The following is a 12942-nucleotide window of genomic DNA, read 5'->3' as shown; positions in this document are numbered from 1 at the left end:
AATTTTAATTATACAAATGTGTCTGCAAAAGAATAAAGAGATAAACGAATTTGTCAATTTTTTGGCATACCCATTTGGAAAACCTACTTTATTATATAACAGAATTTTGGCTTTAATGGATACCCCTCACCTGAATTAGTCCATTATATCAAAGCTTTACTATATAATCATGGTTAGGATATATAGGGTCCAGGTAAGAGGTTAAGAAACTTCCCTAAGATTAAAACAAATAGAGTGTAGCTATGAACTATGTAGCTTCTGTGGGTACATATCTTTTTGCTTAATTTCTTGTTCTCACAAGTGTTGCATAAAGATGAATATCCCTGATAATTGGGCTCTGTTTAGACAGTGTGGTAATGTGTTTAATTTGGTACAGCAACCACACCAATACAAGTTCATAATTAAGTTGTTAATAAGTACCTGATAACTTTAAAATACTTTTTAGGCCATTGCCAAAACTAACTGCAGTTTGTCTCATGACAGTTTGCTGAGGCGATGCAATATAATGATTAAGTGTGTAGGCTCTGGCATAATAGCATGTTCTGAACCCAGTTTTATCCCTTGCCATCTGTGTGAACTTGGACACATAAGTCAATTTCTTGGTATCTGCGTTTTCTCATTTGCCTAGGAATTTGTCCATTTCATCCAAATTGTCCAGCTTGTTGGCATAAAGATGTTCTTAGTATTTTCTAACAAGTACTTGCACAGGGGATGTCCAACTGCCTCTCACAATCTGGGACCACTGGCTCCTAACCGCTTGCCTGTCTGCCTGCCTGCCTGATCACCCCAACCCCTCTGCCTGCCTACCTGCCTGATACATATTAGAAGGCCTGCACACTCTTTTTATTTCTGTGGTGCTAATTGTTACTTCTCCCCTTTCATTTCTGATTTTATTTATTTGGGTCCTTGCTCCTTGTTTCTTGATGAGTCTGGATAACATTTCATCATTCTTGTTTATCTTTTTAAAGAACCAGCTCTTTGTTTCATTGATATTTTGTTTTTGTTTTTGTTTTTTAGTCTCTGTGTCATTTATTTCTACTCTAATCTTTACTATTTCCTTCCTTCTATTTACTCTGGGCTTTTATTATTGTTCTCTTTCTAATTGTTTAAGGGGAAGGGGTAGGTATTTTGTCATTAATTTTTCTTGTGGTTCCCCACCCCCCCCCCCCCTCCCAGTATACCTGTAGTGCTCTGAACTTCCATCCCAGGACTGCTTTTGCTGTGTCCCAGAGATTTTGGATTGTTGTGTGTTCATTGTCATTTGTTCCCAGGAAGTTCTGATTACTTTCTTAATCTTATTGGTAACCCATTCATTGTATAATAGCATGCTATTTAGTCTCCATGTGTTTGAATGTTCTAGGGTGTTTTTACTGAACTTTATTTCTAATTTCATTCCATTGAGGTTTGAGAAAATGCTTGATATGATTTTAATCTCCTTAAACTTATATAGACTTATTTTGTGTCCTAACATGTGGTCTATCTTTGATAATGATCCGTGTGCATTTGAGAAGAATGTATATTCTGCAGCTTTGGGGTGAAATGTTTTATAAATGTCAATTAAATCCATCTAGTCCAGTGTGTCCTTTACAGCCACTGTTTCCTTGTTAAGTTTTTGTCTGGAAGATCTACCCATTGAAGTCAAAGGGGTGTTAAAGTCCCCTATTATGACTGTATTGCCGATCTCTCCCTTAAAGTCCTCTAGAAACTTTATTATACAATATTTAGGTGCTCCTGTATTGGGGATATATATATATATATATATATATATATATATATATATATATATATATATATTTACCAGGATTATATCTTCTTGTTGGATCGATCCTTTCAGTATTATGTAGTGACCTTTATTAGCTCTTGTGATGACCTTCATTTTGAAGTCTGTTTTATCAGATATGAGTATTGCTACTCCAGCTTATTTTGCTTTTCCATTTGTATGGGGAAAAAATTCCCATCACTTCACTGTCATCCTCTGTGAGTCTTTTATTCTGTGGTGGTTCTCTTGTAGAAATTCGTGTATGGAGGGGGGTAGGGGGGAAGATGAGGTCTCTCAGCCTGGCCTGCACCCTCTTCAATCTGGGACCCCTCAAGGGATGTCCAGCTGCCTCTCACAATCTGGGACCACTGGCTCCTAACTGCGTACCTGCCTGCCTGCCTGCCTGATCACCCCAACACCACTGCCTGACTGCCTAATTTCCCCTAACTGCTCCCATACCAGCCTGATTGCACCTAACTGCTCCCCTGCTGATCACCCCTAAGTGCCTGTGCCTCACCCTGCACCCAGGACCCAGGCTTCCCTCCCTCTGGCAGGACCTAGGACACAGGCCAGCTTCACCCAGGCCACAACGTAGGGGACCATGGGCAGGCAGCTTTGCCCAGGCCATAGCCACAGGCGCTTAGGACTGTGGGGAGGGCGGCTTGTCCCTCTCCCAGACTGCAGTCACAGGCACAGCCTCTGTTATCCACGGGGCGAGCAGCTTGTCACTCTCCTGGGCTGCAACCTGGCTGGTTCCCATACCTCTCTTCCCAGTGTTGAGCTCTACCTTGGCTCACTTCTGTCACTCTGACCTATTTTCCAGTGAGCCAAAGCAGCCCCACCTAGGCTCCCTCCTGTTGCTTCTTCTATCCTAAGCCCTTTTCTTGTTTCATTGATTCCAACTTTAATAAACATACTCTCAAAATCACCTGGATTCAACTTGTAAAATCTTTGCTGCATGAAGTCAAGATCCCACACACAACCAGCCAGCCCAAAGCAGACCCAGACTGGGCCAATCCCTGTCTAGTAGCATGTTTGAATGAAGAAAAGTCAAGAGAAAAGGAAACTGAAGAAGAAAAAATAACTCCCAAGAAAATACATAGTGAAGGGTTTAGCAGCAACTTTGGAAATCTTAACAAGGTCTTTGAAAAATTTGAAAACATGGACCCTCAATACAGAAAGCTTTACATTAACAGAGAGAAGTATTCACGGTGCATCTGCTTACAAGCACATCTATGATTTTTTGGAAGAAAAGAAGAAAAGGAAGGAAGGAAGGAAGGAAGGAAGGAAGGAAGGAAGGAAGGAAGGAAGGAAGGAGGGAGGGAGGGAGGGAGGGAGGGAGGGAGGGAGGGAGGAACAAGTCAAGCAAATCATGTGACATATTTCTGAAAAGAGTGACACCTCCTCAGGGCCTCAGGCAGGTCTGTGAGGAGGTATTCCGGAAGAAGGCATTGTTATCATGGGACATGACAGCTTCATGTGTGTTACTACCCTTGAATACTTTCCAGTGGGAAAAATATGGATGTGAAAGGCCACAGTGATATTGACCACCCTCACCCTGTGTAGGCTTAGGCTAATGTGTGTAATTTTTGTCCTTGTTTGTAACAAAAACAAAACAAAACAAAAAACATTATAAACAATTTTTAATGGGAAAAAATGTTATAGAATAAAGATATAAAGAAAAGTAATATTTATGTACAGCTTTACAAGGTCTTTGTGTCGTAACTAGTTGGTATTAAAAGACTCAAAAGTTTTTAGAGCTGGGACCGGTTTGGCTCTGTGGATAGAGCATCGGCCTGCGGACTGAAAGGTCCCGGGTTTGATTCCGGGCAAGGGCATGTACCTTGGTTTTGGGCACATCCCCCTAAGTTTTTAGAAAATTAAAAAGTTTATGTTAAATTCTAGTAAGCTAAGGTCAAATTATTGAAGAAATAAACTTTAAAATAAATTTAAAATACAGTGTGTATAAAATCTATAGTAGTGAATGATAATATCCTTGGCCTTCATGGTCACTTCCAACTCACTCACTGACTCACTCAATACAATTTCTAGTCCTGCCGGTTCCATTTTTGGTAAATGTCCTCCCCATACATGTGTACCATTTAAAAAAAAATCTTTTAAAAAAATATATTTTATTAATTTTTTACAGAGAGGAAGAGAGAGGGATAGAGAGTTAGAAACATCGATAAGAGAGAATCATCGACCAGTTGCCTCTTGCACACCCCCACTGGGGATGTGCCCGCAACCAAGGTACATGCCTTTGACCTGAGTCGAACCTGGGACCTTTCAGTCCGCAGGCTGATGCTCTACTCACTGAGCCAAACCGGTTTCAGCTAAAAAATCTTTTAACAGTATTTATACTATACCTTTTCTATGTTTAGATGTGTTTGGATACACAAGTACTTACCGTTGTGTTGCAAATGCCTACAGTATGCACTACAGCAACATGCTGTACAGGTTTGCAACCTTAGAGTGGTTCAGGCTCCTCTCATAGACACCAGGCAGTCCCCTGAGTCAGAGGGAAAGGACACCCCCACAAATCTTGTCTTCTCATGCAAATGAATTCAAATGAGTGGCTCCAGATGACTGTTGTGGTAAAGCCAATTTAAAAAACAAAAAACTGAAGCATGCACATTTATTAAAGAAGCAAAGTGAGGAACTTTATCGTCTGGCATAACATGCGGATGGGCTCTCTTGGCTAATCTGAGAAGCAAGCGGAGTAGGGGTGTAGCTAGCGTTTATATACTTTTCTGTCTATACATTTAAAAATTCCTTTGCAAGATATCCTGGTACAGGTTAACTCTGAAGGTCTCTCTCCCCCTTACTTTGTTACGGCCTTTCCAGAATTTCTGAGAAACACATGGCAATTAAATCGCGAGACTGCTGGCTTCTCTGTTTAAACAGTGGGATGAGATAGACTCCTCCTTTCCCCTCCTCCCTCCTCTCTGCTGTCTTTTAGTTTTAGGGTGGTTTATGCTATGTATTCTCTAGTTGCCTTAAGATTCCTTTTCCCCTTTCTCCTCCTCTCCTGCTGTCTTTGGAGAGACATTAACCATTTGCTCTCAAGTGGTTGATGGGGAATTGGGGGTTCCTATATATGAACTGGCTGCAGTCTGCCAAACTGACCTTGTTTAATTTTCTTATCTCAGTTTCCCTTATTCTCCTGCCCTGGAATTTTTCCTAGCATCTTACTATCCTATTACAGGACCAATAGACTAGAGCAGTGGTGGGCAAACTCATTTAGTCAACAGAGCCAAATATCAACAGTACAATGATGGAAATTTCTTTTTGAGATCCAAATTTTTTAAACGTAAACTTCTTCTAACTCCACTTCTTCAAAATAGACTCGCTCAGGCTGTGGTGTTTTGTGGAAGAGCCACATTCAAGGGGCCAAAGAGCCACAGTTTGCTGACCACTGGACTATACCATGTAATCAATCTGTGTACTAGGTTACACATCTAGGTTTGGGCAATGACATTTCCATACTGATGAAATTGCCTAATGATGCCTTTTTACAGAGTATGTTTCTGTCCTTAAGCAGTGCTATGACTGTATAGCATTCAACAGATTGGAAGAGGCTCATTCACATTATAGATGGTTATCTGCTTTACTCAGAATCCACCAATTGAAAAGTTAATCCTGCTTTCTTTCTCCACCATCATGGTGCATGAGGTTGACTCTTCTTAACCATGTCTCCTCACAAGGCTTTCAGGATCAAGAGGTTCCTGGACAACCTGGCTGAACAGATCAGTTAGTTAGACCTTCTTCCCTATATGCCAGGGCTGCGGGTTTGATCCTCCAGTTAGGGCACCTACAAGATCAGCCAATGGCCCTGGCCAGTGTAGTTCAGTGGCTAGAGTGTCAGTTCATGCTCCAAAGGGTCATACATAGATTTGATTATGTACTTGGGTTGTAGGTTAAATCCCCAACCCCAATTGGGTCTTGTTCAGGAGGCAACCAATCGATATGACTCTCTCATATAAATGCTTCTCTCTCTCCCCCCTCTTCTTCCTCCTCCTTCCCTCCCTTCCACTCTCTCTAAAAATCAATGGAAAATATATCCTTGAGCAAGGATTAAAAAAAATTTTTTTAAAGGAATATACCAATGAATGCATAAATAGGTGGATCAAAAAAAATCATTTTTCTCCAAAATTAATTAATCAATAATAAAAAAAAAAAGAAGAAGAAGAAACAAGGCCCACTAGTGTGGCTCAGTGACTGAACTTTGACCTATAAGCCAGGAGGTCATGGTTTGATTCTCAGTCAGGGCACAAGCCTGGATTGTGGGCTCAGTCCTGATGGGGGATGTGCAGGAGGCAGCTGATCAACGATTCTCTCTCATCTTTGATGTTTCTATCTCTCTCTCCCCCATAACTCTCTGAAATCAATGAAAATATATTTTAAAAAATAAAAAATGAAACAAGTGCAGAGTCAGCCCATTCCCCAATGGATTTGGATGAAAACAAGTAATAAAGTCAGAGGAGACATTGGAGAAGCATAAGCTGGGTCAGGAATCACACATGAGATGGCTCTCATATTAATGCAGTATCTTGGTTTCCTGCATCTTATATCACAGAAAATATCACTATCTGGACAGTTGGATTTTTTAATTTGTAAATTATTGGAAGAATGATTTTTATAAATATTTTTTATTGATTCAGAGAGGAACGGAAAGAGATAGATAGATAGAAACATCAATGATGAGAGAGAATCATTGATTGGCTGCCTCCTGCATGCCCTCTACTGGGGGGGGATCGAGCTCACAACCCGGGCATGTGCTTTTGGCCAGAATTGAACCTAGGATCCTTTAGTCCGAAGGCTGACCCTCTATCCACTAAGCCAAACTGGCTAGGGCTGATTTTTATCTTTGTTGATATTTTTCTGCAGTAGTAGGTTAGTTCAGTAATAAGTAAGTGAGGCCTTTTAAAAATAAACAAAAATTAATCTGATCCAAAAATACTCCCACAGAAACATCTAGACTAACATTTGCCCACATGTCTGGGCACCATGGTCCAGCCTAGTTGACACATAAAATTAACCACCTCTGACACATATAACTTCCTAACTAGGTAAATCTCTTCTTCCGTTGGTGGCTTGAAACTAGATCCAGAATATCCTAATGGGAAATTCTTACATGCACTCCTTCTCACTTCATTAATGGAAGATTCCTTCTTCAGAAAGAATGTGACAGCAGAGCATTAAAGTCTGAAATATCTGCCTCTTCCCTGGAAGGCATGGTTTCCCGAAGCATCAAGTAATGACAGCATGGATTACTCTCTCAGTCTCCCTTCTAGTAAGCACACAGAATTTTCTTTCGTAGTTCTCTAGTTCTAACTGCTGAGGCCCACAGCTCCTTAGGAAAAGCTCTTTTAAAGAACTTATTTAAGGCTAGTCGTTGACTCACTTGATAATTACTTATTGAACACCTACTATGTGGGTGACATGAGTGGGGCTGGGGATACACGGATTAATAAAACAGATACAGATTTTGTACATCGAAGTCAGTTATTATTATGGAAGCTTTTATTATTTATTCTGGCTTCTCAGAAAACTGACCTAATTGGCCAAACACAATTCTTAGGTTTCTTTGAATCGATGTTGTATCCTTTAAAGAAGTTTGATGAAGATGGAGATGAGCTATTTCCCCCACAATCTTGCTCTCAGCTTATAATGAAAGCAAGTCTCAGACATTTATTTTAAAAAATAGTCATTAGCAAGCAGGCCCCATTTTATGCAGCCTGTCCAGTGAGGTAGACAAGATCCCACCTCTCTATCTTTTCAGGTGTTTGACTACCAGCAGGAGTGAGAGGTTCTTTTAAAGCAGATGTAATAACATGTCAGAAGCCAGACCCTAGGTCCTTTCAGTAGGCATCAGGCAACTATAAAGCAAAAAACTGAACAGAGGAGTGTTAGGGGGTCAAGTCCCAAGCCCTGTCCCTCGAGGTTTATGTTACAGCCATTATGGGAATTTTTACTGTTTCTGCAATGGTGGGAGGATTTCTGAGCTAATTTAGATGACCAACTTATCTTTTAAAAAATATATTTTTAAGTTGATTTTTAAGAGAGAGGAAGGGAGAGGGATAGCGAGAGAGAAATGTCCAGGAGAGAGAAACATCATCTATCTGCTGTCTCCTGCAGGCCCCCTGCTCAGGATCGAGCCTGCGACTGGGCATGTGCCCCGACTGGGAATGGAACCAGGGACCTCTTGGTTCATGGGTTGATGCTCAAGCACTGATCCACACTGGCCAGGCTGATTTACATGTATTGAACAGCTTTAAATGTACCCATTCGAGTCCATGTCTAATATCTAGTCAACAGGCCACTACATTCACCAATAAAAACACATTGCTAACATTCAGTATATTAACTGACACAGTGTGGCTGTTGACCTAGAACCATTAACAGCAGAGATTGGAGTAAGTAGCCTCTTCTGTGTTTGGACTTTGATTTGAGCAATGAGGGTGGACCATCCCTGGACTGTGTATTCCTGATCAGCACATTCGCCATATGCTTGGTTCTAGTATAAGCTCTGAGATAATACCACGTAAATAAACCTAATACTAATAAACCTAGTTTTCACACTACCATATTCCCCTATGTGGAATACTCCCCATTAGTTCTCAAAATGGCTACAGTAGAATATTTTTGTATCACATTTCCAGGTTCAGATTTGAAGCTGAAGGACAATGAAAGCTGCCTAATATTTCAGCTACAGAATATTAAAGAGAGATGAGCTGACTGCCCAAGCCAAGCCTGAGTTGGTGACTCTTTTTGGGCAATACCTTGCCTCTCAGTCTAGTCCTCTACAGGCAGGTCTAAATGTTGTATTTATCAATTTGTTTACATCAGGCTGCAGGATAATTCTCACACTAACCAAAGCCTCACGTTTGCTGTCTAGATCAAGACTTACTTGGGGATCTATGTACCTGAGAATTTGAATTAGTTATTGACAAACTGCCTTGCGACACTGGAAAAAGAACAAAGAGAGTCAGATGGTCCTATGTGAGCACTTTGTGCAAGTTATGGAGAAGCCTGAGATATCTCTATGGTCTGATAAATGGAAAACCCCCGAAAAGGTTTTTGTCTGATAATTTCCTTTCCCCCCCCCCCCTCACCTGAGAATATGAGAGAGAGAAACATTGGTTGCCTCCCCCACCAACCCCAACTAGGAATCAAGCCCCAAACCCAGAGCATGTGCCCTGACAGGATTTGAACCAGCACCTTTCAGGGCATGGGACAATATCCAACCAACCACACTGGCCAGGGCTAATTAATTCTTATTATCTACCTTATTTCACTGATCGTAAGATTCACATTTTTAACATTATTGGATGAAATCTTAGATGGCATAAAATATGGTAATTGCCCTTTTATTACTGTCAGGGCTGTGTTTTTCCTGAGCCACCTCACTACGCAGTGAAATGTATGTGTTACAGATTTCCTATGTATGTTTCATGTTCCCCACATGAAGATTCATTCTGGTCACTTGACCGGACCTGGGAAGTTCCCAAGTTTCCCTTAGCAGCAGGCTCACAAGCCTTCCCCTGGTGGACTCACTTTTGCACATGGCTAAGCTGTACCATTTTCTTCCCTTTTAAAGATCTAAAATTCAATTCCAAATAGATGAAACCCCCTATAACAGCATTCAAAGACATTTGGCAGTAAGACCCAAATTCTATATCAAGGGTGCTCCTGACCAAATTCCCTGTTGAGTTTATCTTGATTTTCAACTTTAGCTGAGTGACAAATACTTGTAGATGGACTTTACTTTTCTTTCTTTCTTTTTCTTTTCTTCTTTTACAAAAATGGATACGTAATCTCATTGCAGCAAAATGTAAGGCATTAAAATAATCTAATCTCAGGAGTTTTTCCATAAAGGATTTAGTAACGTAATATTGTCCTGTCTAAGGGCCTTGCATCTCCTCTTCCAACCCTTTATTTAGGAACTTTGGTTATGGATAAAGTATGACATAAAACAAGTTTACATAACAGAGCCTGCACCACATAATCATAGATTACAGCTGGTGATAAAATAGAAATAAGCACTTTACATATGATGACTCTAAAAAGAATTTAAATTACAAACCTAAACGGAAACCTCTTGGCTTTTATTAGACTACAGAACTGATAATATCCAAGTGGGATATATAAATTACTGTTTAGAGTCATCACTTGACTCTTAATCAAATCTTCATGCTATTTAATCTAAGATGTTATCATTTTTAATAATTGGTAGGTGATATTTTCATATAAACACATACTATAAACACACACACACACACACACACACACACACACACACACGAGTGGTTTCAGAGAAGCATTTGAAATTTTAAAGTTGTTCCCTAAATCCTATTAATTTACCCAGTAAAAAATATTTTAGCTTCTGAAATATTTGAATTTTTTAAAATAGAAAATTTCCAACAATGTATTCCTTAGTGGAGGTTTAGAAGGGAGGAACACAGTCCTGGAAGGCCTGGTTAGTATGTGTCTCCAGTATGCTGCTTGCTGTTCTCACAGTGTAGCGTGCTCCTCCCAACCGCCCTGAAAGGTTCATTATCCAGTGTTTACTGGTGAGAAAAGAGAAGCTCAGAAATGTTTCCCCAAAGTTCTAAAGCAGCGATTTGCAACCGGTGTGCCACAAGAATTTTACAACATGCAGTACCTGACTATTTAGTCAGGGCTCTGACCTGTTTAACCTTAGATTGTCAAATAAAATAAAAAAGGAAACTGCCAACAATAGCCATCCAGTGTGAATGAATCAAAATTATACCTATTTTTTTTGTCATATAAACTAATGACTATATGTGCCATGAGATGAAAAAGTTTGAAAATTGCTGTTCTAAAGCAAGTAAGTTTCAAAGTAAGTTGTGTTTAAAAAAAAAAAAAAAAATTAACTCCAGCCGGGACCGGTTTGGCTCAGTGGATAGAGCGTCGGCTTGCAGACTGAAAGGTCCCAGGTTCGATTCCAGGCAAGGGCATGTACCTTGGTTGCGGGCACATCCCCAGTAGGGGGTGTGCAAGAGGCAGCTGATCAATGATTCTCTCTCATCGATGTTTCTAACTCTCTATCCCTCTCTCTTCCTCTCTGTGAAAAATCAATGAAATATATTTTTTTAAAAATTAACTCCAAAGCTCATGAGGTTACCACTAAAAACCACCAATTTATTCAACATGTCATACAAGATGCTTGGATGGAAATACTCTGACAAATGCTTTGGCAGTGCCAACCCCACTTTTTATAGCTGACAATATGATCTGAAATGAACAAGTTTATAAGGAATATACCTGAGCAATAACTGTAGGTAACTGACAAAAAGAGAAGAATTATGGAGTTAATACTCTCAAAAACAGGTATGCCCTGCCTCCCGCTTTCCCCCACCCTGCCTCGATATTCTCTCTCTCTCTCTCTCTCTCTCTCTCTCTCTCTCTCTCTCTCTCCCTCCCTCCCTCCCTCTCTCCCTCCCTCCCTCCCTCTCTCCCTCCCTCCCTCCCTCTTCTCTCTCTCTCCTTTCCCCCCTCTCCTTCCCTATGGCACGTTTTCCTTGCTTTTCTTTCTTCTAAGCTATAAAGGCCCTTCTTTTGCCTCTGTAACTTGTTTTCTGAGCCCACAAAGCACAACTTGCTCAGTTTCTACTTCTGTAAATAAACTTTTGCAAAACAACAACAACAAAACAATCATCCTCATTACGTGGTCTCCTAGACACTGAAATTTGACCTTCTTGATATGCTATAGCAAGGTTTCAAACAAAGAGGCTTTGTTCAGTACCTGTTTTTGTGGGATGGTGTAACTATGCAGTCCATACCGGTCAACAAACACTGCACAGCGCTGACCAATGACTCATGAAATATACTGTGAGATCTCCCTGCTCAGTTTCAAAAAATTCATTTAGCATTGCATTAGTAAAATAGCCAACAGCTTATCACAGTCTTTTCACTAACTTGGCATGATTCTAAACAGGTCAGATTTTTAATTTTAACTTGGAATGTTACTCTTTAAATTTAAAATTTTATCGTCAAAACCAATATGGCTCAGTGGATAGTCAGCCTGCGGACTGAAAGGTCCCAGGTTCGATTCCGGTCAAGGGCATGTACCTTGGTTGCGGGCACATCCCCAGTAGAGGGTGTGCAAGAGGCAACTGATCAATGATTCTCTCTCCTCGATGTTTCTAACTCTCTATCCCTCTCTCTTCCTCTCTGTAAAAAAATCAATAAAATATTTAAAAATAAATAAATAAATAAATAAATAAAATTTTATCTGCATTGTTGTATAAAAAAAGCACTTATGGGAAGACAATGCCTGGCTGGTGTGCTCAGTGGTTGAGCAGCGACCTATGAACCAGGAAGTCGCTGTTCCATTCCTGGTCAGGGCACATGCCTGGGTTTCAGGCTAAATCCCCAGTAGGGGGCATGCAGGAGGCAGCCAGTCAATGATTCTCTTATCATGATGTTTCTCTCTCTCTCTGAAGTCAATAAAAATATATTTTTAAAAAAGAAAATAAGTCAGTTGGCCGGTTAGCTCAGTTGGTTAGAGCGTGGTGCTAATAAAAAAGAAAATAATATGTTATAGGTATACACATTTTCTTTTTAAAAATATCATTTTAAAAAATATTTTTTAAAATTTATTTCAGAGAAGGTGGGAGAGTGAAACATCAATAATGAGAGAAAATTATTGATTGGCTACCTCCTACATGCTCCCCACAGGGGATCCAGCCCAGAACCCCGGCATCAAACCAGAATTGATCCTGGGACACTTATTTGCAGTATGGCGCTCTATCCACTGGGCTTAAATATACTTTCTGATTAAATAATAAAATTTTCCAAAGTAATTTTAGAAGTTAGATTTAAAAAATAAAAACCTCTGTGGAGTGGAAGTAACTTCTCTGTTCATCTCTTTAAAGGAAAACAATCCTTCAGAAAAGATTATTTGATATTGATTATGATTTTTGTTTACTACTTGTGGCTTTTTCTCTCTGTATTTAAATGTGAATGGTGATGATTGCTACAATGATTTCCTTTTTCTACTTTGGGCTTCTCATATAAAAATAACTTCTTTTTCACATCTATAAATATATATATATAAATAAAAGCCTAAGTAACCATGGCAACCGAACAGACAACTGAACAGGCTGCATGGGAGGACGAGGCTGGCAGAGGGGTTAGTAAGGGATGACCAGACAACT

This window comes from Pipistrellus hanaki (genome assembly GCF_964339955.1).
Source record: "Pipistrellus hanaki genome assembly, chromosome: 1".
NCBI lineage: Eukaryota > Metazoa > Chordata > Mammalia > Chiroptera > Vespertilionidae > Pipistrellus > Pipistrellus hanaki.
Note: the sequence above shows the minus strand (reverse complement) of the source record.